Source organism: Phyllobates terribilis, unplaced genomic scaffold (assembly GCF_046119375.1).
Source record: "Phyllobates terribilis strain yellow unplaced genomic scaffold, ASM4611937v1 Scaffold_12__6_contigs__length_324123572, whole genome shotgun sequence".
In the NCBI taxonomy this organism is placed as follows: domain Eukaryota; kingdom Metazoa; phylum Chordata; class Amphibia; order Anura; family Dendrobatidae; genus Phyllobates; species Phyllobates terribilis.
Window position 1 is genome coordinate 26,591,856 of NW_027362772.1, and position 26,418 is coordinate 26,618,273.

Below are 26,418 nucleotides of genomic sequence, written 5' to 3' on the forward strand. Positions count from 1 at the left end.
CCACGCAGGTGGATTCGGGCGTGCGGTGGCGACTCGCCCGTCCGCACCCCTGGGATCCCTTCATTCCTCGTTCCTGGAGCCTTCTCCGCTCCTCTTCCTTCCTTCTCCCTCTTGCAGGCCTGGGCCTCTGTTACTAGGCCCGCCTCCGGAGCAAAGCTCATGCAGAGCCCCTGCTCCCTGCCACTTCTGCTCAGACTTCTCTGCACTGAACTAAGATGGTGCCCACCTTTTATACTCCCTTCTCAATGCACCCAGGAACTGCTTCCTCCCTGCTCCTGCACTACAGGGTTCCCCTTCCTCAGTGTTCCCTCCCCCCACTCCAGCCAGGTACAGGGACTGTCGTGCCCATCTCAGGGGCATATTGGTCGCCCTGCCCCACGGCAATGTGGTGTAATGCATGCAGGTGTCGGGTCCTGATCCACACTCCATCCTTACCTGAGAGTGAGATATCACACCTCTGGGTGAGGTGCAATACGTCTGTAGCAACCGAGCCCTCAGGGTGCTACAGTTCCATTTATCTTCAGCCTAGGTGACGTATTGCGATACAGGGCCGTGATTTTGGCTATAAAAGGGTCCCCTAGACCCCTACCCCAAGCTTTTTAAGAGAATCATATATGGCGTGCCAGGAGACTCTATGGAATGCTTTCTCAGCATCCAACGAGAGTATCTAATTACAAATTTTTAACTGCATCTAGCCCAGGAAATACTTTGTGCCTAGTAGCAGTGTCTGCTAGTCAGCGGATTATCCCGGCTGTTAAGCAAGCTACACCACCTGTAGTTTAGACACTTAATTTTTTCAAAGGAAATGCTTCGGGACCATGGGATACTCAGTGAAGAGCATCAGGAGGCACCCCAAGGCATAGGGGCTGGGACTGGCAGTAGGATGCCTTGCGGTGGACAGCCGAGCTCGATCCTTATAAAAGCTTTTTAACTGCAGCAGCTTTAGTGGACGCTACTGGAGCTGGAATTACGCGGCTGCTGGCATGAGACTTGCCCTCCAATAGATCCTTGTAAATGGATTTAAAGTGTATTCATTCAAATTAGAGAGACAATTTAAATTAAAAAGCTTAGAGCTGCCTCCACCACAGGGGGGCTCGCTCGACCCACCAGCGGACAGGCACCAGTATTGGGAGAGGGGGGCTGGCCATCAGGGTTCACCGCGGCTCTGGCACAAACCCGGCGACACGGAGGTGGCACGGGCAGGAGCGGACTGGCCGTGTCGGCTTCTCACTTTTTGGATTTTAGAAGGGCATGACATGCCTATATCTGTGTCTCCCCCTCCTTTTACTCCTCTACCTCTTTTATTTTCGCATGACTATATGTACATGTCACTTTTCCATGTGTTAGTTGTGTCTTCTGAGCAGTTTGTCAGCTTTTGGACACCTTTGAAGGTGTTTTCTATGTGTTTCTATGTGTTTTTGGTTGCCTGCCATTGGTTTTAACGGTGTTCGAAGGTGTTCGACGAACAGTTCGACGAACAGTTCGGCGAACACACGGGTGTTCGACGAACCGAACCGAACTCGAACACTACGGGGGTGGCTCAACACTAGTCATTAGTCTTGAGCGCAAGTGCTCGCTACTTGAGTTTGCATCAGGTACTCGGGTATGCACCATGTATCACGGGTGCTCGAGTGACATGCATGAGTCCCCGCTCGCATGTTTCACGGTTATTAGACACCCGTGCATGGCAGGCAATCCCTGCAAGGTTTTTTTGGCCATGAAGCATATGGGGCAGAGACTCGAGCATGTCACTCGAGCACCCGCGATACTCAGGGCATACCCGAGCGCCCGATGCAAACTCAAGTAGCGAGCACTTGCGCTCAACACTAGTCGCCATATCGTCATCTTTTTTTTTTTTACTTTTGAAAAAAATCACAACCCCATCACAACCCTATCCCTAACACAACCCTAACCCTAGAGTTTATTTTTTACACCGTTCCTCGTGCAGTATAAGTGATTAGAAGACTTTATTCTTCGGGTCTGTGCGATTACAGCGATACCAGATTCATATCAGGTTTTTATGGTTGACAGCTGTCACACACTAAAAGACGCATTTTTTTGCAAAATCTAGTTTTTACATCGCCATATTTTGAGAGCTATAATTTTTCCATATTTTGTCCGACAGAGTCATGTGATGGCTAGTTTTTTTGCGGGATTTGTTGACGTTTTTATTGGTACCATTTTCAGGCATGTGACATTTTTTGATCGCTTTCTATTCCGATTTTTGGGAGGCAGAATAAACAAAAACCAGCAATTCCAGAATTTTTTTTAATGTTTTTTTTTATGCTGTTCCGCGTGTGGTAAAATTGATAAGGTAGCGTTATTCTTCGGGTCAGTACGTTTACAGCGGTACCACATTTATATTGTTTTTCTATGTTTTGGCACTTTTACACAATAAAAGCTATTTTAAAGAAAAAAATATTTTTTTGCATCGCTTTATTCTGAGAGCTATAACTTTTTATTTTTTGGCTGATGGAGCTGTATGGCAGCTTGTTTTTTGCAGGACAAGATGTCGTTTTCAGCAGTACCATTTTTATTTATATTCGTCTTTTTGATCGCGTGTTATTTCATTTTTTGTTTGGTGGTATGATGATAAAACGTTATTTTTTGCTTAATTTTGTATTTATTTTTTCTACCGTGTTCACTGAAGGGGCAAACTAGTGTGACAGTTTTATAGGTCAGGTCGTTCCGGATGCGGCGATACCAAATATGTGAACTTTTATTGCTTTTTTTGTTTTTTTTTCATAATAATATTTATTGATGGGTACATTATATTTTTATTTTTGGTGGATTATTAGTTTTATTTTTTTTTCAATATTTTTACAATTTTTTTTTTCACTTTTTAACACTTTTTGGACTTTGATTCTGCATCCCACTCTGGGACTTTCACTTTTTTTATTCGGATAGCCTGTATAGCACAGGAATGCAGCACCATTCCTGTGCTATGCAGGCTGTCAGCACTGCACAGGGAGAAGATTCTTTGGTCATGCACTGCGCATGACCAAAGAATCTTCCTGCTGTCTGGTGACCCGGATGTTGTCATGACGACATCGGGTCGTCATGGCAACATCCAGGAAGCCGCGGCAGACAGCGCAGGATGCCGGAAGAGGTGGTGAGTATTGCGATCAACTTCCCTTGCCACCACAATGCTGCGATCGACTTTGATCGCAGCATTGAGGGGGTTAATGTGCCGGGAGCGGTGCGGTACCACTCCCTGCACATAGTACCGGGTGTCAGCTGTAGAGATGAGCGGTGTTCGACTCGAACTGTTCGCCAATCTCAAATTCGAGCTGTTTTGGGCGGTGTTCGAGCCGTTCGGCGAACACGAACGATTTGAAAAAAATTCGGCTGTTCGAGGTTATGTTCGATAACTGTTCGTGCACCAAAATCATAACTGGATTTTTTCTCAGTAATGCTGAATATTAATGTTAATACGCAGTTTGAGTGTACAGCGGGGCGGGGGGAGGGGCAGGGGATGGATCTCTGCAGGAATAATGAAGATCTCCATTTTTTTTTTTCTCTTTCCCGCATTTACAGTGGGGAGGTGCAGTCTGTTAGCTTATCAGCAGCGCACACACGGAGCGAACTGCTTTTTTTCACACAAGCAAGGGCATGTGTCATTGGCAGTGTATGTCACATGTCCTTGCCCTATAAGACCCAGCCATTTTCCCCGTCGCCACCATTTTCTCACTGCTGCAGCTGCGTGTTAGACGGCACCGCTGTTGTTGTGTGCGCTATACTTTGTTAATTTCAAGCCAATTTTCGCACAAATCTACAGATAGCTTGGGAGTAGGAAAGAGTTGTGATTGCAGTCCTTTTAAGGGCTAGGTTACATCATTTCATACGTCTTTTATCAGGCAGGTCTGTGCTCTTAAATAGATAGGTTGGGAGTAAAGACTAATTGTAATTGCAGTCCTTTTCAGGGCTAGGTTACATCAGTTCCTATCACTTTTTGCCAGGCAGGTCTGTGCCAGTGCTGTGCAAGTTTTTTTACAGCATTTGGCTAAATCTAGCAAAGCAAATCCTTTTTGGCCAGAGTGTGTTAGTCAGTGGAGTAGCCTATCTGTGTTGCAAGCTACACCACCTGTGTATAGAATACAATTTTTTTACTGTACCTAGTGAAGTAAAACCTTTTGGGCATAGCATCATTCTATTAGTCCATTTATACTAACCTCCATCAGGTTGCAAATTCAATATAATTTTTTTCTGCATCTAGCTCTGAAAAAATATTTCAGCTTCTAGCATTGTGTGGGACTTGTTCTATTAGTCCATCTATACTAACCTCCATCAGGTTGCAAATTCAATATAATTTTCTTCTGCATCTAGCTCTGAAAAAATAAATCAGCTTGTAGCAGTGTGTGGGACTTGTTCTATTAGTCCATCTATACTGACCTCCATCAGGTAGCAAATTCAATATAATTTTTTTCTGCATCAAGCTCTGAAAAAATATTTCGGCTTGTAGCAGTGTGTGGGACTTGTTCTATTAGTCCATCTATACTGACCTCCATCAGGTTGCAAATTCAATATAATTGTTTTCTGCTTCTAGCTCTGAAAAAATTATTTCAGCTTCTAGCAGTGTGTGGGACTTGTTCTATTAGTCCATCTATACTAACATCCTTCAGGTTGCAAATTCAATATAATTTTTATCTGCATCTAACCCAGCCAATACTTTTGGCCTAATACCACAGTTTGGCCTCTCAGGTCTGCTTGGTTCCCATCCATTGTTTTTTTGTGCAAGCAACTCAAGAGTTGTGAATTACTTAACCACCAAAATGAGTGGAAAAGTCCTGCTGCAGGTGGAAAGGGGAATAGGCGTGTTAGGAAGGGGAAAAAAGGTTGTGTCCGTGGGGTAGGTGTTAAAGCAACAGTAACATCTGCAGAAGAAAGACCATCTTCCAGCCAAACTAAAATGTCTACTTCTTTTAGCGGACAATGTGATAAGATCCCTTTCTTACGGCCTCACCAATCGCTACAAATTCCAGATGAGGCACAAAAACAGCAGGTGCTTCAACGGATATCAAGTGCTCCTTTAAGTGGGCTCTCCTCCACCTCAACTTCAACATCACAAATACTCCAGTCCTCAGAGGTGTCACCCCAATCGTACTTGCTTCCTCCCAGCTCCCAAGTCTCCAGCTGCCCGTCTGAGTATGGGGTAGAACAGATGGTTGAGTCTGCAGAGCTGTTTACTCATATTATAGCCTGGGAATCAGAGGTCGGCTCCAGAGCTTCTGTGAATCCAGACGAGGAAATGATCTGCACTGATGCCCAGAATCTTTATTAGTCGGATCCAGGACCAGACGCAGAAGGTTCTGTCCATAATGTAGACCCTCGTTCCCAAACTCTAACTCCTGCTGGTGGAGACAATGAGGAAGACGATGATGAGACTCAAATACCTGATTGGAGTGACAACTTTCGTTTTTTGTCAGGGCAGGAGCAGGTTGGGTCTGAGGACGACGGGTGTGATAATACACAGGGTGATGATGATGAGGTTGGAGACCCACTTACTGTCAACTTACAGTCAGCCAAGAGATGAGGTCAGCAGATGAGTTGGAGGAGGATGCTAGTGACGACGAGGTCAGGTTGCGCCTTCCTGGACAGAGACGTAGTACTGGAAGCACGTCAACAACTGCAACCTCAAACACAACTCTGCCTTTGACCACAAGTCGTGGTGGCTCTTCAGGTCGCATGGGTGCTAAGCATTTTTTAAGATCGATAAAGATGACCCAACTCGTGTTATCTGTAACATTTGTCAGCAAAAGCTAAGTAGAGGCCAAAAAATACATAGTTTGAGTACTTCATGCATGAACCGGCACATGGACATGAAGCATAAGTTGCAGTGGGAAGTTCACTGTGCTACAATGCGGCCTAGCCGGCCGGGCCAACCACCGTCTGCCACATCTTGTGCATCCGCGGCCTCTTCATCCTCTGTGACTGGGGGGACAGCAGTCACACCTGTTTTGGGATGCAGACCTGCCACCTCTTTACCCGCAACAGCCAGCGTGATTGGCAGGTCATCATTTTCTTTGGAGGTGGTAACACCAGCTGATGTTTAGCGCTGTCCGACATCGATAGCACCACCTTTGGATCAAGCTAACCTAACATGTCCGCCTGCATCTTCCTCACAGACCGGCAGTTTGCCGGGGACACCCTTCTCAACCCCGTCTAAGCACAACAGACAGCCCTCGGTCCCTCAGATGTGGACAAGTAAAAGACCATTTCCTCCTAGCCATGAGAAAGCAAAGAGGTTGAATTTCACCATCTGCAAGCTCTTGGCTACAGAAATGCTGCCTTTCCGCCTGGTGGACACAGAGGATTTTCGAGACCTTATGTCCGTCGCAGTGCCCCAGTACCAGATGCCTAGTCGGCACTACTTCTCAAAGAAAGGTGTGCCTGCGCTCCACCAGCATGTCGCACACACAACATCACCGCTTCTTTGAGAAACTCTGTGTGTGACAGGGTGCATTTCACCACAGACACTTGGACGAGTAGGCATGGACAGGGGCGTTACATGTCGCTGACTGGGCACTGGGTAACTATGGTGACAGCAGGACAAGGGGCTGCTGTCCAAGTCTTGCCGTCCCCACGAGTTGTGCGTCAATCCTCTTTATCTCAAAGTTCCTCCACTGTTTCTGCCTCCTCAACCTCTTCTCGGTCCTCCACCTGCACCCAAAGCCTGTCTGGTCATGCCACAAGCTTTCTAACTATGCAGAAGGGATCCTGCACACCTCCTTACTATGCTGGCAGCAGGGCTCAATGTCATCAGGCGGTTTTTACTTTGAAATGTCTGGGAAATGTGAGTCACACAGCTGAGGAGTTGTGATCAGCTCTGGAGAACCAGTTTCATGAATGATTGTCTCCACTGGACCTGAAACCAGGGAAGGCCGTGTGCGACAATGCTGCAAACCTGGGTGCGGCCCTTCGCCGGGGCAATGTCACACACGTGCCTTGTATGGCTCACGTGTTGAACCTGGTTGTCCAGCAATTTTTAGCCCACTATCCCGGATTAGATGGCCTTCTGCAGAGGGCATGGTCACTGTGTGCTCACTTCCGCCATTCGCATCCCGCAGCTCATCGACTTACATCTCTACAGAAGTCGTTGGGCCTGCCACTTCACCGGCTAAAACGCGATGTGCCTACCCGGTGGAATTCAACTCTGCACATGTTGCAGCGACTGTGGCAGCACCGACAAGCCCTGGTGCAATACGTTCTGACGTATAGCCTGGGCCAACGAGATCCAGAGGTGGGGCAAATCACGCTGGAGGAGTGGTCTCAGATCAGGGACTTATGCACACTTCTGCACAGTTTTGAGATGGTGACGAAGATGTTTAGTGCTGATGATGCCATTATCAGCATGACTATTCCGGTGATTTACATGCTGGAGCACATGTTAAACAGAATTCGGAGTCAGGTGGTGGCACAAGAGGAGGTGGAGGAAGTAGAGGAGGAGGAGTTGTATGCGGAAGGGCTAACATCTGCAAGGTCCAGACAGTCGGCAGCACCAAGGTGGCATGCATGTGAGGGTGGGGGAGATGGTTTTACCAGGGTGCATGGTAGCAGCCAAACTAGTGAGGAAGGTGCAGGAGCCCAGGAAGAAGTGGAGGACGAACTGATGGAAGAGTCATCAGATAAGGGAGACCTTGATCACATTTCTGTTGTGCGAGGTTGGGGGGAGAGGACAGAGGAAGGAAGCATGATTGTTACCTCGCCACCAACAGGGACTTGGTGTTCCTGGATGCGCAAGACACATGAGTGCCTTCTTGCTGCACTACCTGCAACATGACCCTCGAATTGTGAGAATTAGAAATAATCCTGACTACTGGGTTGCCACACTGTTAGATCCCTGGTACAAAAGTAAATTTGCAGAAATTATTCCTGCCATAGAAAGGGATGCACGCATGCAGGAGTATCAGCAGAGACTGTTGCAGAATCTTACATGTGCTTTTACACAAAATACTCACAGTTCCAACTTGCCAACCGTGGGACCGTCGAGTGTTCAGCACTCAAAGCGTAACAGAAACACAGCATCTGCTGGTAACATCAATTTTGCGGAATCATTTCACCACTTTTTTAGCCCATCCTTTGCAAGGCCACAGGAGACAAGAAGTCTGACACATAGTGAACGCCTAGAGACGATGGTACAGGAGTATCTCCAAGTAAACATTGAAGCCATGACTGTGTCACTAGACCCTTGCTCTTTTTGGGCTTCCAATCTGGATAAATGGCCGGAGCTCGCCACTTACGCCTTGGAGATCTTGTCATGCCCCGCTGCCAGCGTTCTGTCTGAACGTGTGTTCAGTGCTGCTGGTGGTGTGCTGACAGATAAGCGCACGCGGCTCTCCACTGATAATGTAGACAGACTCAGGTTCATAAAGATGAACAAATCATGGATCCGAAACGACTTTTCTACCCCTGTGTCATCCTGGGGAGAGTAAAAGCTTGATGATTTGTTAAAATCACCTCAACAACCGTTTTAAGATTTAAAAATAATTGGAAAATAATTTGGGCTTTGTAGCAGTGTGCAGTACTGATTCTATTAGGCCATCTATACTAAGCTCCACCAGATTTAAAATTACTAATCATGTTTATCTGTATCTTGGCTGGAAAATAATTTGGGCTTTGTAGCAGTGTGCAGTACTGATTCTATTAGGCCATCTATACTAAGCTCCACCAGCTTTCAAATTAATAATAATTTTTAGCTGCATCTAGCCCGGAAAATAATTTTGGGGCTCCTAGATGCGCAAGACACATAAGTGCCTTCTTGCTGCACTACCTGCAACATGACCCTCAGATTGTCAGAATTCGAAGTAATCCTGACTACTGGGTTACCACACTCTTAGATCCCCCACACTCTTCGATCAACCTTTTCATTTTAATAAAGAACAAAAAAATAGTCATTTTTTAAATTATAAGCATTAGCAGGTTATTAGAAACTGAAATCAAACAATTTTCAACTCAAAACTTTATTCTAGGTGATGTTACATTTGCACATAGGACCCCTTGTTCGAAAGGAGCTTCTGAACTGTCTCGTCCATTGAATTTGTCAGGTTTTGGATGGTTTCTGCTTCAATTGTTTTGCATGAGGACAGAATACCCTCCCAGAGCTGTTGCTTAGATGTGAACTGCCTCCCGCCATCATAGACACTACTTTTGATGATGCTCCAGAGGTTCTGAATGGGGTTGAGGTCAGGGGAGCATGGGGGTCACACCATAAGTTTGTCCCCTTTTATGCCCATATCAGCCAGAGATGCAGATGTGTTATGTGCAGGATGAGACGGTGCAATATCATGCATGAAAATGATCTTGCTGCGGAATACATGGTTCTTCTTCTTGAACCATGGCAGGAAGTGCTGTTTGAGAAACTCCACATACATTATGGAGTTCATCTTTACCCCTTCAGGGATCCTAAAGGGGCCGACAATCTCTCTCCCCATGATTCCAGCCCAAAACATTACTCCACCTACTCCTTGTTGGCGCTGTAGTTGTGTTTGTGTGCGGTGTCCATCAACCAGCCATCCTCCACTCCATCCATCTGGACCATCGAGCGTTGCACGGCACTTATCGGTGAACAAAACAGTTTTGAAGTCAGTCTTCATGTATTGTTTGGCCCACTGGAGCCGTTTCTGCTTGTGTGCAGTGGATAGAGGAGGTCGACAGGATGGCTTACTCACAGCTGCAATCCTCTGAAGGACTCTGCATTTTGTTGTTCGGGGGGACGTTGGAGGCACCAGCAGCTTCAAAAACTTGTCTGCTGCTATGACAAGGCTTTTTTGCCGCTGCTCTTTTAACCTGACGTAATTGCCTGTAGGAAAGAGTCCTCAATTTTACCTTATCAGCACGCACACGTGTGTACTGTGAATCAGCTACATACTTCTTGATTGTGCAATGATCAGGATGAAGTGTCTTGGCAATGTTGATTGTAGTCATGCTTTGACCTAAACACTCCACAATTTGTTGCTTCTCAGCAGCCGACACATCCTTTTTCTTTCCCATTTTGGCAGAAAATGTAGGCTGCTTAATATTGTGGGACAGTCTTCTTAAGTAGTCTTGCCTTTCATTGGACACACCTGCCAAACTAATTAGCACAGGTGTCTACAATTGCTTACAGTGATATAAAGAGCCCTGACACAAATCACCATCAATGAGTTTAACTGACAAACAAACAAATTCTTCCCTTATCACTCCTAAACACTTTTTGCGTAATAATTTGGAACACAGTGTACATGTACTTTTCCACAAAACACCAGTGGTTCACGTAGTGAATCTTACAGTTCTAACTTGCCAACCGTGGTCTGTATTGAGTTGTTCAATAAAGGGCCCAAAATTAAGATAACATAGACGGGAGAGGTCGCTATGAATAGGAATTCCTAAGTATTTGATACCCTGTGAGGGCCAGGCAAAGGGAAAGTTGGACTGGATGGAATCCTGTATGGATTTGGGGAGGGAGACATCGAGGGCCTCAGACTTCGCTGCATTGATTTTAAAATTTGACCATGTAACAAATTGATCTATTTCAGCCATAACAGCAGGGATGGATATATGTGATTGAGTGATATATACAAGGACATCATCAGCAAATGCAGAGCACTTGTACTCGGTGCCTCCCACCTCAATCCACCTAATATTGGGGTTATGGCGAATTGATGAGAGCAGGTGCTCCGTCACTAGAATGTATAAGAGAGGGGACAGAGGACATCCCTGCCTTGTCCCATTGGTGATTATGAAAGGTGATGAAAGTGTTCTGACGCGCCCCCTGGGCCTTGGGACACCTGGAGCCGGACCCTTTTTGGTGGATGCTGGTGGTTGTAGTCTCCGTGGCGGCGACCCAGTTCCGTGGCTCAGGGCGGTCAAACCAGTGGCAGAACTATTTATGTGGTTTTGATGTTTAAATGTCCGACTACGCCACCCGTGGATTGCGGTCAGAGTGAACCGCCCCTGCAGGGCATACCGCTGAGGCTGGTGTTGTGGGTGCAGCAGAGCGTAGTATTACTCCCCACGGGAGGAGTATAGCCTCAGGGCAGTGTATGCGGAACATGGGGGTGATGGTGCAGGGCAGCAGCAGTAACGACACGGAGTCAGTGATGCAGTCAACGGCCTTAACTCACATTTCTTATTATCCACACCACTTCTGCAGGTAACGGCTGCCCACGTCGTACTGTGCTCACCAGGTGAGGGGCTCAGACAACTCCCAGATAACTTTGGAGCGCTTCACAGGACCCCCTTTGTGTGTCCTTTGTCTGGCCTTTCTTACAAACGCTTCTGTCCGGCTGCCTCGGGCCTCCTCTTGGTAAACTTGGCGCCAGTTTCCCTGACCCTATGTGGTGCCTTCCTAGCAGGTGTAGCGAGGGGCTGTGCCACATAAAATGTCACAGCCTCCGGTTTCTAGCTGAGGGTCGTTTCCCGCCTCCACTAGTTTCGGGGACCGGTCTCCCCCTTTGGCCTGACCTCTCCACGCAGGTGGATTCTGGCTTGCGGTGGCGACTCGCCCGTCCGCACCCCTGGGATCCCTTCATTCCTCGTTCCTGGAGACTTCTTCGCTCCTCTTCCTTCCTTCTCCCTCTTCCAAGCCTGTGCCTCTGTTACTAGGCCTGCCTCCGGAGCAGAGCTCATGCAGAGCCCCTGCTCCCTGTCACTTCTGCTCAGACTTCTCTGCACTGAACGAAGATGATGCCCACCTTTTAAACTCCCTTCTCAATGCACCCAGGAACTGCTTCCTCCCTGCTCCTGCACTACAGGGTTCCCCTTCCTCAGTGTTCCCTTCTCCCACTCCAGCCAGGGACAGGGACTGTCGTGCCCATCTCAGGGGCATATTGGTCGCCCTGCCCCACGGCAATGTGGTGTAATGCATGCAGGTGTTGGGGTCCTGATCCACACTCCATCCTTACCTGAGAGTGAGATATCACACCTCTGGGTGAGGTGCAATACCTCTGTAGCAACCGAGCCCTCGGGGTGCTACAGTTCCATTTATCTTCAGCCTAGGTGACGTATTGCGATACAGGGCCGTGATTTTGGCTATATAAGGGTCCCCTTGACCCCTACCCCAAGCTTTTTAAGAGAATAATATATGGCGTGCCAGGAGACTCTATGGAATTCTTTCTCAGCATCCAAGAGAGTATCTAATTACAAATTTTTAACTGCATCTAGCCCAGGATATACTTTGTGCCTAGTAGCAGTGTCTGCTAGTCAGCGGATTATCCCAGCTGTTAAGCAAGCTACACCACCTGTAGTTTGGACACTTAATTTTTTCAAAAGAAATGCTTCGGGATCAGGGGATACTCAGTGAATAGCATCAGAAGGCACCCCAAGGCATAAGGGCTGGGACTGGCAGTAGGACGCCTTGCGGTGGACCGCCGAGCTCGATCCTTATAAAAGCTTTTTAACTGCAGCAGCTTTAGTGGACGCTACTGGAGCTGGAATTACTTGGCTGCTGGCATGAGACTTGCCCTCCAATAGATCCTTGTAAAAGGATTTAAAGTGTATTCATTCAAATTAGAGAGACAATTTAAATTAAAAAGCTTAGACCTGCCTCCACCACAGGGGGGCTCGCTCGACCCACCAGCGGACAGGCACCAGTATTGGGAGAGGGGGGCTGGCCGTCAGGGTCCACCGCAGCTCTGGCACAAAGCCGGCGACACGGAGGTCGCACGGGCAGGAACGGACTGGCCATGTCGGCTTCGCACTTTTTTTGGTTTTAGAAGGGCATGATTTGCCTATATCTGTGTCCCCCCCTCCTTTTACTCCTCCACCTCTTTTCTTTTCGCATGACTATATGTACTTGTCACTTTTCCATGTGTTAGTTGTGTCTTCTGAGCAGTTTGTCAGCTTTTGGACACCTTTGAAGGTGTTTTCTATGTGTTTCTATGTGTTTTTGTTTGCCTGCCATTGGTTTTAACGGTGTTCGAAGGTGTTCGACGAATAGTTCGACGAACAGTTCGGCGAACATACGGGTGTTCGATGAACCGAACCGAACTCGAACACTACGGGGGTGGCTCAACACTAGTCAGCTGTGACTATCAGCTGACACCTGGTGGCGATCATCCCAGACCGCTTGTGTGCGGCTCGATTGCCATATGACTTAATAGTACATCATTGGTCCAATTGGCCCAGGTCATCAAGACGTACTATTAGGTCACACGTCAGAAAGGGGATAACAGAAATAAACACTTGAAATAGATCACTCTGTTTGTAATGACTATATAATATAATCACTTTTTGTATTGAAGAACTGAAATAAATTAACTTTTTGATGATATTCTAATTTAATGAGATGCACCTGAAGTATAATGCACTCCCCATAGTCCTCCATACTGTATAATGCAACCCATTGTCCTTCATATAGTATAGTGCACCCCATAGTCCTCCATATATATGTATATGGAGGACTATGGGGTGCACTATACTGTATGGAAGTCTATGGAGTGCATTATACTATAATTATGACTATAGGGGTGCACTTTGCTATATGGAGAGCTGTGGGAATGTCATTAAGCTATATGGAGGACTATGGGAAGTGCATTATACTATATGGAGGACTATGGGGTGCATTATAGTATATGAAGGACTATGGGGTGTAGTATACTATATGGAGGAATATGGGTCATATAATACTAGAGCCATATGGGGAACTTCAAACTTTATGACAGGCTATGTGGGTGCTATTATACTGTATGCAAGCAATTGCACAGTGTGAAGGTTCGTGAGAAGTCTGTCATACTGTTTGGAGGGCTATGTGGGGTTCATTATACTTATTGGAGCGCTAGTAGGGGCCTTTATACAGTGTGATGAGGTGTGGGGCCATTATAATGTATGTAGGCCCATTATTCTGCATGGAGGGCTATGTGTGGGTCACCGTTAGGGGATCATACTGTGTTGGTGTGACGACACCACGTTTAATCTTAATTATGGCAGATAATTCAATAGGCCCAGGGACATATGAGCCAGAACGTTGAATTGTTGCAGGTTGAGTTGAGTTTGCTGCTTTGTTGAATGGTGTAACATACCTGGCGGCGTCCTTGCATAGTGGTCCATCTCCCACTGTGCAAGAGCGCGCACTTGATCTCCAATCCAGAATGTCTCTCTGGCTTTCCTCCATGCTGTCTGTTTGCCTCTGTTTCTGCTGCTTAAGGGCGGCGCCTGATCACTTCCTGCTTTTTGTATCTGCTGCAGGCACACCCCTTGTGCGTCCTCAGCCTACTGCTGTCTGTCACCTGGTATTTAAACCAGCTGCTCCAATTAACCCATGCCTGAGCATCTTGCACTGTCAGTTGGCTTCTTGTCTCTGACATGCCAGGTCCTGTGTATGTTACCTGTCTTGCAGTATCTGTTCCCATGTCTGTACTGTGTCCTACCTGTGTACTCTAACCTGCAGTCTGTACAGGCTCTCTAGCCTGTTGTCTTCTGCCTATCCTGGAGGCTGTATTTCCAGGCCAGTGTGAACACTCTCCTAGCCTGTTCTTTCCGCCTTCTAGGGGCCGCATACCTAGACCTGTTCCTGTATCTTGCCTGTTCTTGTCTGTATACTCTCCTAGCCTGTTACCTGCTTTTCTCCATGTCCGTACCTTCCCTTTTCTTGCAGAATCTGATCCCGTACCTATCTCCTACTCGTTGTCTCCGTATTCCCGTTTGTGAGTTTAGAGTCCACTCGCTACTTCATTGCAAGTATCCTGTGTGTACCTGGTTCTGCCTTTCCCTTCCAGTCTGTTCCGTGTGAACAGAACCCTGTCCCCTCCGCTCTGCCTTGCTTGCCGCTTCGGCGGTTCTTGCCTGCTTAGCCCTGTCCACCGCGTCTGCGGTTTCGCTTTGCTCAGTCCTGTCCACCGCGTCTGCGGTTTCGCTTTGCTCTGCCCTGTCCACCGCGTCTGCGGTTTCGCTTTGCTCAGCCCTGTCCACCGCGTCTGCGGTTTCGCTTTGCTCAGCCCTGTCCACCGCGTCTGCGGTTTCGCTTTGCTCAGCCCTGTCCACCGCATTTGTGGTTTCGCTTTGCTCAGCCCTGTCCACCGCGTCTGCGGTTTCGCTTTGTTCAGTTCTGTCCACCGCATCTGCGGTTTCGCTTTGCTCAGCTTTGTCTTCCGCGTCTTCGGTTTTGCTCTGCTCAGCCTTGTCTACCGCGTCTGCGGTTTTGCTCTGCTCAGCCTTGTCTACCGCGTCTGCGGTTCTGCTCTGCTCTGCCTTGTCTACCGCACCTGCGGTTTCGCTTTACTCTGTTTGTTTACCGCATCTGCAGCTCCGAATTTGTCTCCCAGTCTGTACTGGACCCTATCCAGCCTGCACTCTAGTCTGCCTGCTCCTGTATTCCCTTCGCTCTCTGAGAATTTTTCCAGCGAATACGTGCATCTAGAGGAAATTTATTTTTTTTTTGCTACCAGCTGAGTTCCAGGCGAATTACGCTACCGTCCAGATGGATCTATCAGCACTCGTTCCTGCGGATCCGCAACGGTATTATGGGGATCCAAAACAAAGCCGTGCATTTGTGGAGCAATGCTTGCTACACTTCAAGTTCTACCCTCTTTGTTTTCCCACCGATTGGGTTAAGGTGGGATTCATTATGTCTAACCTAGCGGGTTATGCCTTGGAATGGATCAACCCCCTATGGGAAACACAGGATCCTATCCTCCTGGACCTTCAGGCCTTCCTGGTGGCCTTTCTAATGGTCTTCGATGACCCTAACCCGGAGACCCCTGCTGAAGCTTCACTTCCCAAAATCCCGGAGCAGCCTTGATGGGTAATGTGTGTGGGTAGCGCACTAGTCCTCCTGCCCGAAGAGACTATTGCCAACCCAGAATCCACACAGGATGACGACGCTCTCCGGAATACTTCTCCCAACCTCAAGAGGCAGTCCAGACGTGCTAGGCGTAGAGGCAAGCCGTCACGCCAGGGTCTGTCCTCCCAAAGACCGCCTGATCCCAACCTTGAGGTCCCTGCTGAAGCTTCATTTTCTGGTATCCCGGAGAAGCCCCGACAGGTAATGTGCGTGGGTAGCGCAACAGTTCTCCTGCCTGAAGAGACTGCTGCCCACCCAGAATCCACACCGGAGGACCCCCTGTTGCCTCCTGAATCCCCCGGGATACCACTTGATGACAATTGGAGAGAGACTTCCCTATACTCTGCACCTGATACCTCGCCCGCTTCATCCAGTGAGTCCGACCTAGTGTTCTCCGAAGCAGAGGTTACCCCCGAGTCTCTACACCCCTCCGATCAGGCGGAGGATTTCCAGCTGTCTCCTGAACCCTTCGGGGTGCTACCTGGTAGCGAATGGACAGAGACTTTCCTATACTCGGTACCTGATACCTCGGCTGCTTCATCCAGTGAGTCCGACCTAGTGTACTCAGAAGCAGAGGTTACCCATGAGTCTCTTCACCCCTCCGACCTGGCGGAGGACCTCCAGTTGTCTCCTGAGCCCTTCGGGGTGCTACCTGGTAGCGAAAGGACAGAGACTCTCCTATACTCTGTACCTGATACCTCGCTCGCTTCGTCCAGTGGGTCCAACATAGTGTACTCCGAAGCAGAGGCTACTCCCGAGTCTCTACACCCCTCCGACCAGTCGGAGGATCTCCAGTTGTCTCCAGAACCCTTCGGGGTGCCACCTGGTGGTGAATGGACAGAGACTTTCCTATATCCTGGATCTGATATCTCGCTCGCTTCGCCTAGTGAGTCTAACCTAGTGTACTCAGAAGCAGAGGTTATTCCCGAGTCTCTACACCCCTCCGACCAGGCGGAGGACCTCCAGTTGTCTCCAGAACCCTTCGGGGTGCCACCTGGTGGTGAATGGACAGAGACTTTCTTATACTCGGCACCCGATATCTCGCCTGCTTCGTCCAGTGAGTCCGACCTAGTGTTTTCTGAAGCAGAGGTTACCCCCGAGTCTCTGCACTCCTCTGACCCAGCAGAGGACCTCCAGGTGTCTCCTGAACCCTTCGGGGTGCTACTTGATAGCGAATGGACAGAGACTCTCCTATACTCAGTACCTGATACCTCGCCTGTTTCATCCAGTGAGTCTGAACAAGTGTACTTCGAAGCGAAGGTTACCCCGGAGTCTCTGCCCCCCTCCAATCTGGGGGAAGAGTTCCAGTTGTCTTCTGTACCCTCTGGGGTGTCACCTGAAAATATGTGGAGAGATACTTCCTTGTGTGCTGTTCCTGGTACTCCACCCGTTTCGTCTGTTGCTGAGGATGGCTGGATAGGAGGTAGCATCCTAGCTACCCAGATGAGACCAGTTTTTCCTGTGGACAGTGGAAGTGATCTCCTTGAAGTGAAGGATTGGCCCTCGAATTCCCTGCGGAAGATTCTGGCAGGCCTGAAGAAGAGGGGGCGTAAGGGGGGGGTACTGTAACATACCTGGCGGCGTCCTTGCATAGTGGTCCATCTCCCACTGTGCAAGAGCGCGCACTTGATCTCCAATCCAGAATGTCTCTCTGGCTTCCCTCCATGCTGTCTGTTTGACTCTGTTTCTGCTGCTTAAGGGCGGCACCCGATCACTTCCTGCTTTTTGTATCTGCTGCAGGCACACCCCTTGTGCGTCCTCAGCCTATTTCTGTTTGTCACCTGGTATTTAAACCAGCTGCTCCAATTAACCCATGCCTGAGCATCTTGCCCTGTCAGTTGGCTTCTTGTCTCTGACATGCCAGGTCCTGTGTATGTTTCCTGTCTTGCAGTATCTGTTCCCGTGTCTGTACTGTGTCCTACCTGTGTACTCTAACCTGCAGTCTGTACACGCTCCCTAGCCTGTTGTCTTCTGCCTATCCTGGAGGCTGTATTTCCAGGCCAGTGTGAACACTCTCTTAGCCTGTTCTTTCCGCCTTCTAGGGGCCGCATACCTAGACCTGTTCCTGTATCTTGCCTGTTCTTGTCTGTATACTCTCCTAGCCTGTTACCTGTTTTTCTCCATGTCCGTACCTTCCCTTTTCTTGCAGAATCTGATCCCGTACCTATCTCCTACTCGTTGTCTCTGTACTCCCGTTTGTGAGTTTAGAGTCCACTCTCTACTTCATTGCAAGTATCCTGTGTGTACCTGGTTCTGCCTTTCCCTTCCAGTCTGTTCCGTGTGAACAGAGCCCTGTCCCCTCCGCTCTGCCTTGCTTGCCGCTTCGGCGGTTCTTGCCTGCTCAGCCCTGACCACCGCGTCTGCGGTTTCGCTTTGTTCAGCCCTGTCCACCGCGTCTGCGGTTTCGCTTTGCTCTGCCCTGTCCACCGCGTCTGCGGTTTCGCTTTGCTCAGCCCTGTCCACCGCGTCTGCGGTTTCGCTTTGCTCAGCCCTGTCCACCGCGTCTGCGGTTTCGCTTTGCTCAGCCCTGTCCACCGCGTCTGCGGTTTCGCTTTGCTCGGCCCTGTCCACCGCGTCTGCGGTTTTGCTTTGCTCAGCCCTGTCCACCGCGTCTGTGGTTTCTCTTTGCTCAGCCCTGTCCACCGCGTCTGCGGTTTCACTTTGCTCAGCCCTGTCCACCGCGTCTGCGGTTTCGCTTTGCTCAGCCCTGTCCACCGCGTCTGCGGTTTCGCTTTGCTCAGCCCTGTCTGTAAAGATGTGCAGTTGTGGATTTTAATAATCACCTAGGCAGGTTATCGATGCAATTAGTTTTATTCCTTCCGAACACGGTGAACAGCAATTCCAGGTAAATGTCCAACAGGCAATTCTCTTAGTCCTTGAGTTTCCAACCTGGGATCAGTAGTTCCACTGCCCCGTACCAGGTGATACCCACTGTCCCTCAACTTTTGGTTGGCCCACAGCTTTTGGTATCTCCCGCCGGTATTTTGGCAGTCACAGCATATGCTCCTTCGGATGATGGATATCACGACCGCAGCACGTGATACCACCCAGCTCTCCGTCCGACCAACAGTCCTGTTCTCTTCTTCCTGCACAGGGTTCAGCCCCCTGAATTGGCAGAAGAGCTCACCCCTCCCTCCCCCAGCTAATTGTACCTTAGTGGAGATATTTTCTCAGGTGGAGCCAATCCCCTGGGTTTGCATGTGAGACTACCTGTGGTGACAGAGAGAACAATGGCCCAAGGTCTCGGAGATATGGTCAGTGAAGGGAATAGATACCTGAGGTTGAACTGATGAGCAAACAAATCACTAACAAAACACAGCAAGCAAATATCTAACAAAACACAAAATTAAGATTGACGAAAAAAGGTTGCTCAGTGCTGGAAAAGTATTTAGAAAGTGGCCAGGTCCTCACACTGTCCACCGCGTCTGCGGTTTCGCTTTGCTCAGCTCTGTCCACCGCGTCTGCGGTTTCACTTTGCTCAGCCCTGTCCACCGCGTCTGCAGTTTCGCTTTGCTCAGCCCTGTCCACCGCATCTGCGGTTTCGCTTTGCTCAGCCCTGTCCACCATGTCTGTGGTTTCGCTTTGCTCAGCCCTGTCCACCGCGTCTGCGGTTTCGCTTTGCTCAGCCCTGTCCACCGCGTCTGCGGTTTCGCTTTGCTCAGCTTTGTCTACCGCGTCTGCGGTTTTGCTCTGCTCAGCCTTGTCTACCGCGTCTGCGGTTTTGCTCTGCTCAGCCTTGTCTACCGCGTCTGCGGTTCTGCTCTGCTCTGCCTTGTCTACCGCGTCTGCGGTTCTGCTCTGCTCGGCCTTGACTACCGCACCTGCGGTTTCGCTTTACTCTGTTTGTTTACCGCAACTGCGGCTCCGAATTTGTCTCCCAGTCTGTACTGGACCCTACCCAGCCTGCGCTCTAGTCTGCCTGTTCCTGTATTCCCCGGGGTGGGTCAACAGCCGTGTCCGGAGTCTGACCTGGAGTAGACCCTGGTCCCTCTGCTCGGTTCCTCCCTGGTGCACTGGCATCGTATGCCGTCGTGCGACCTTGGTCGGATCAGGCAGATACTTCGTTACGCCCCTCCAGGCACTCTCCAGTTCATGGCACAGTGGAACCACTAAACACGCACATGCCAGTCAGTCCGGCATGTGCATTACAAATGGCTGTTGATTACCTGTTGTTTCAGCCTCTACAGCTTATTGTCCTGCTATCCTTAAGGGACAAAGGCACAGATTTATTGAAAAATTGATGTTTTCTACTATGATGAATGCCTGCTGACCACCTATTGTGTCAGTCCATGCAGCTTGCTGTTCTGCAAACATTGGTAGAAAATTATACAGGTAAATTTAACACTCTAACAATGAACAATGAAAGATGACCTCCTTACTAGAGATGAGCGTTGTTCTACTCGAACTGTTCGCCAATCTCAAATTCGAGCTGTTTTGGGCGGTGTTCGAGCCGGTCGGCGAACACGAACAATTTGAGAAAAATTCGGCTGTTCGAGGTTATGTTCGATAACTGTTCGTGCACCAAAATCATAACTGGATTTTTTCTCAGTAATGATGAAAATTAATGTTAATACGCAGTTTGAGTGTACAGCGGGGCGGGGGGAGGGGCAGGGGATGGATCTCTGCAGGAACAATGAAGATCTCCATTTTTTTTTCTCTTTCCCGCATTTGCAGTGGGGAGGTGCAATCTGTCAGCCTATCAGCAGCGCACACACGGAGCGAAGTGCTTTTTTTCACACAAGCAAGGGCATGTGTGATTGGCAGTGTATGTCACATGTCCTTGCCCTATAAGACCAAGCCATTTTCCCCATCGCCACCATTTTCTCACTGCTGCAGCTGCGTGTTAGACGGCACCGCTGTTGCTGTGTGCGCTATACCTTGTTAATTTCAAGCCAATTTTCGCACAAATATACAGATAGCTTGGGAGTAGGGAATAGTTGTGATTGCAGTCCTTTTAAGGACTAGGTTACAGCATTTCCTACGACTTTTATCAGGCAGGTCTGTGCTCTTAAATAGATAGATTGTGGGAGTAAAGACTAATTGTAATTGGAGTCCTTTTCAGGACTAGGTTACATCAGTTCCTATCAGTTTTTGCCAGGCAGGTCTGTGCCAGTGCTGTGCAAGTTTTTTTCACAGCATTTGGCTGAATCTAGCAAAGCTAATCCTTTTTGGCCTATTGCAGAGTGTGTTAGTCAGTGGAGTAGCCTATCTGTGTTGCAAGATATACCACCTGTGTATAGAATACCAATTTTTTTACTGCACCTAGTGAAGTAAAATCTTTTGGGCATAGCATCATTCTATTAGTCCATCTATACTGACCTCCATCAGGTTGCAAACTGAATATAATTTTTTTCTGCATCTAGCTCTGAAAAAATATTTGGGCTTCTAGCGGTGTGTGGGACTTGGTCTATTAGTCCATCTATACTGACCTCCATCAGGTTGCAAATTAAAAATAATTTTTTTCTGCATCTAGCTCTGAAAAAATATTTGGGCTTCTAGCAGTGTGTGGGACTTGGTCTATTAGTCCATCTATACTGACCTCCATCAGGTTGCAAATTAAAAATAATTTTTTTCTGCATCTAGCTCTGAAAAAATATTTGGGCTTCTAGCAGTGTGTGGGACTTGGTCTATTAGTCCATCTATACTGACCTCCATCAGGTTGCAAATTAAAAATAATTTTTTTCTTCATTTATCTCTGAAAAAATATTTGGGCTTCTAGCAGCGTGTGGGACTTGTTCTATTAGTCCATCTATACTGACCTCCATCAGGTTGCAAACTAAAAATAATTTTTTTCTTCATTTAGCTCTGAAAAAATATTTGGGCTTCTAGCAGTGTGTGGGACTTGTTCTATTAGTCCTTCTATACTGACGTCCAGCAGGTTGCAAATTGAATATAATTTTTTTCTGCATCTAGCTCTGAAAAAATATTTGGGCTTCTAGCGGTGTGTGGGACTTGGTCTATTAGTCCATCTATACTGACCTCCATCAGGTTGCAAATTAAAAATAATTTTTTTCTGCATCTAGCTCTGAAAAAATATTTGGGCTTCTAGCAGTGTGTGGGACTTGGTCTATTAGTCCATCTATACTGACCTCCATCAGGTTGCAAATTGAATAAAAAAATTTTCTGCATCTAGCTCTGAAAAAATATTTGGGCTTCTAGCGGTGTGTGGGACTTGGTCTATTAGTCCATCTATACTGACCTCCATCAGGTTGCAAATTAAAAATAATTTTTTCCTGCATCTAGCTCTGAAAAAATATTTGGGCTTCTAGCAGTGTGTGGGACTTGGTCTATTAGTCCATCTATACTGACCTCCATCAGGTTGCAAATTGAATAAAAAAATTTTCTGCATCTAGCTCTGAAAAAATATTTGGGCTTCTAGCGGTGTGTGGGACTTGGTCTATTAGTCCATCTATACTGACCTCCATCAGGTTGCAAATTGAATAAAAAAATTTTCTGCATCTAGCTCTGAAAAAATATTTGGGCTTCTAGCGGTGTGTGGGACTTGGTCTATTAGTCCATCTATACTGACCTCCATCAGGTTGCAAATTAAAAATAATTTTTTTCTGCATCTAACCCAGCCAATAGTTTTGGCCTAATACCACAGTTTGGCCACTCAGCTCTGCTCGGTTACCATCCATTGTTTTTTTGTGCAAACAACTCCAGAGTTGTGAATTAGTTAACCACCAAAATGAGTGGAAAAAGGCCTGCTGCTGGTGGAAAGGGGAATAGGCGTGTTGGGAAGGGGAAAAAAGGTTGTGTCCGTGGGGTAGGTGCAGAAGAAAGACCATCTTCCAGCCAAACTAAAATGTCTACTTCTTTTAGCGGACAATGTGATAAGATCCCTTTCTTACGGCCACGCCAATCGCTACAAATTCCAGATGAGGCACAAAAACAGCAGGTGCTTCAACGGATATCAAGTGCTCCTTTAAGTGGGCTCTCCTCCACATCAACTTCAACATCACAAATACTCCAGTCCTCAAAGGTGTCACCCAAATCGCACTTGCTTCCTCACAGCTCCCAAATCTCCAGCTGCCCGTCTGAGTATGAGGTAGAACAGATGGTTGAGTCTGCAGAGCTGTTTACTCATACTATAGCCTGGGAATCAGAGGTCGACTCCAGCGCTTCTGTGAATCCAGACGAGGAAATGATCTGCACTGATGCCCAGAATCTTTATGAGTCGGATCCAGGACCAGACGCAGAAGGTTCTGACCATAATGTAGACCCTCATTCCCAAACTGTAACTCCTGTTGGTGGAGACAATGAGGAAGACGATGATAAGACTCAAATACCTGATTGGAGCGACAACTTTAGTTTTTTGTCAGGGCAGGAACAGGTTGGCTCTGAGGACGACGGGTGTGATAACGCACAGGGTGATGATGATGAGGTCGGAGATCCCACTTACTGTCAACCCACAGTCAGCCAAGAGATGAGGTCAGCAGAGGAGGTGGAGGAAGATGCTAGTGACGACGAGGTCAGGTTGCGCCTTCCTGGACAGAGACGTAGTACTGGAATCACGTCAACAACTGCATCCTCAAACACAACTCTGCCTCTCACCACAAGTCGTGGTGGCTCTTCAGGTCGCATGGGTGCTAAGCCTTGCATAGCCTGGGCATTTTTTCAGATCGATAAAGATGACCCAACTCGTGTTATCTGTAACATTTGTCAGCAAAAGCTAAGTAGAGGCCAAAAAATACATAGTTTGAGTACTTCATGCATGAACCGGCACATGGACATGAAGCATAAGTTGCAGTGGGAAGCTCAGTGTGCTACAATGCGGTCTAGCCGGCCGGGCCAACCACCGTCTGCCATATCTTGTGCATCCGCGGCCTCTTCATCCTCTGTGACTGGGGGGACAGCAGTCACACCTGTTTTGGGGCGCAGACCTGCCACCTCTTTACCCGCAACAGCCAGCGTGATTGGCAGGTCATCATTTTCTTTGGAGGTGGTAACACCAGCTGGTCTTGAGCGCTGTCCGACATCGATAGCACCACCTTTGGATCAAGGCAACCTAACATGTCCGCCTGCATCTTCCTCACAGACCGGCAGTTTGCCGGGGACACCCTTATCAACCCCGTCTAAGCACAATAGCCAGCCCTCGGTCCCTCAGATGTGGACAAGTAAAAGACCATTTCCTCCTAGCCATGAGAAAGCTAAGAGGTTGAATTTCACCATCTGCAAGCTCTTGGCTACAGAAATGCTGCCTTTCCGCCTGGTGGACACAGAGGATTTTCGAGACCTTATGTCCGTCGCAGTGCCCCAGTACTAGATGCCCAGTCGGCACTACTTCTCAAAGAAAGGTGTGCCTGCGCTCCACCAGCATGTCGCACACAACATCACCGCTTCTTTGAGAAACTCTGTGTGTGACGGGGTGCATTTCACCACAGTCACTTGGACGAGTAGGCATGGACAGGGGCGTTACATGTCGCTGACTGGGCACTGGGTAACTATGGTGACAGCAGGACAAGGGGCTGCTGTCCAAGTCTTGCCGTCCCCACGAGTTGTGCGTCAATCCTCTTTATGTCATTTTTCCTCCACTGCTTCTGCCTCCTCAACCTCCTCTCGGTCTTCCACCTGCACCCAAAGCCTGTCTGGTCATGCCACAAGCTTTCTAACTGCGCAGAAGGGATCCTGCACACCTCCTTACTATGCTGGCAGTAGGGCTCAACGTCATCAGGCGGTTTTTACATTGAAATGTCTGGGAAATGTGAGTCACACAGCTGAGGAGTTGTGGTCAGCTCTGGAGAACCAATTTCATGAATGGTTGTCTCCACTGGACCTGAAACCAGGGAAGGCCGTGTGCGACAATGCTGCAAACCTGGGTGCGGCCCTTCGCCGGGGCAATGTCACACACGTGCCTTGTATGGCTCACGTGTTGAACCTGGTTGTCCAGCAATTTTTAGCCCACTATCCCAGACTAGATGGCCTTCTGCAGAGGGCACGGTCGCTGTGTGCTCACTTCCGCCGTTCGCATCCCGCAGCTCAGCGACTTACATCTCTACAGAAGTCGTTGGGCCTGCCACTTCACCGGCTAAAATGCGATGTGCCAACCCGGTGGAATTCAACTCTGCACATGTTGCAGCGACTGTGGCAGCACCGACAAGCCCTGGTGCAATACGTTCTGACGTATAGCCTGGGACAACGAGATCCAGAGGTGGGGCAAATCACGCTGGAGGAGTGGTCTCAGATCAGGGACCTATGCACCCTTCTGCACAGTTTTGAAATGGCGACGAAGATGTTTAGTGCTGACGATGCCATTATCAGCATGACTATTCCGGTGATTTACATGCTGGAGCACATGTTAAACAGAATTCGGAGTCAGGTGGTGGCACAAGAGGAGGTGGAGGAAGTAGAGGAGGAGGAGTTGTATGCGGAAGGGCTAACATCTGCAAGGTCCAGACGGTCGGCAGCACCAAGGCGGCAGGCATGTGAGGGTGGGGGAGATGGTTTAACCAGGGCGCATGGTAGCAGCCAAACTAGTGAGGAAGGTGCAGGAGCCCAGGAAGAAGTGGAGGACGAACTGATGGAAGACTCATCAGATGAGGGAGACCTTGATCACATTTCTGTTGTGCGAGGTTGGGGGGAGAGGACAGAGGAAGGAAGCATGATTGTTTCCTCGCCACCAACACAACAGGGACTTGGTGCTCCTGGATGCGCAACACACATGAGTGCCTTCTTGCTGCACTACCTGCAACATGACCCTCGAATTGTGAGAATTAGAAATAATCCTGACTACTGGGTTGCCACACTGTTAGATCCCCGGTACAAAAGTAAATTTGCAGAAATTATTCCTGCCATAGAAAGGGATGCACGCATGCAGGAGTATCAGCAGAGACTGTTGCAGAATCTTACATGTGCTTTTCCACAAAATACCAGTGGTGCACGTAGTGAATCTCACAGTTCCAACTTGCCAACCGTGGGACCGTCAAGTGTTCAGCACTCAAACCGTAACAGAACCACAGTATCTGCTGGTAACATCAATTTTGCGGAATCATTTCACCACTTTTTTAGCCCATCCTTTGCAAGGCCACAGGAGACAAGAAGTCTGACACATAGTCAACGCCTAGAGACGATGGTACAGGAGTATCTCCAAGTAAACATTGAAGCCACGACTGTGTCACTGGACCCTTGCTCTTTTTGGGCTTCCAATCTGGATAAATGGCCGGAGCTAGCCACTTACGCCTTGGAGATCTTGTCATGCCCCGCAGCCAGCGTTCTGTCTGAACGTGTGTTCAGCGCTGCTGGTGGTGTGCTGACAGATAAGCACACGCGGCTCTCCGCTGATAATGTAGACAGACTCACGTTCATAAAGATGAACAAATCATGGATCCGAAACGACTTTTCTACCCCTGTGTCATCCTGGGGAGAGTAAAAGCTTGATGATTGGTTAAAATCACCCTACCAACCGTTTTAAGCTTTCAAATTACTAATCATGTTTATCTGTATCTTGACTGGAAAATAATTTGGGCTTTGTAGCATTGTGCAGCACTGATCCTATTAGGCCATCTATAATAAGCTTCACCAGATTTAAAATTAAAAATAATTTTTAGCTGCATCTAGCCCGGAAAATAATTTTGGGGCTCCGAGATGCGCAAGACACATAAGTGCCTTCTTGCTGCACTACCTGCAGCATGACCCTCATATTGTCAGAATTCGAAGTAATC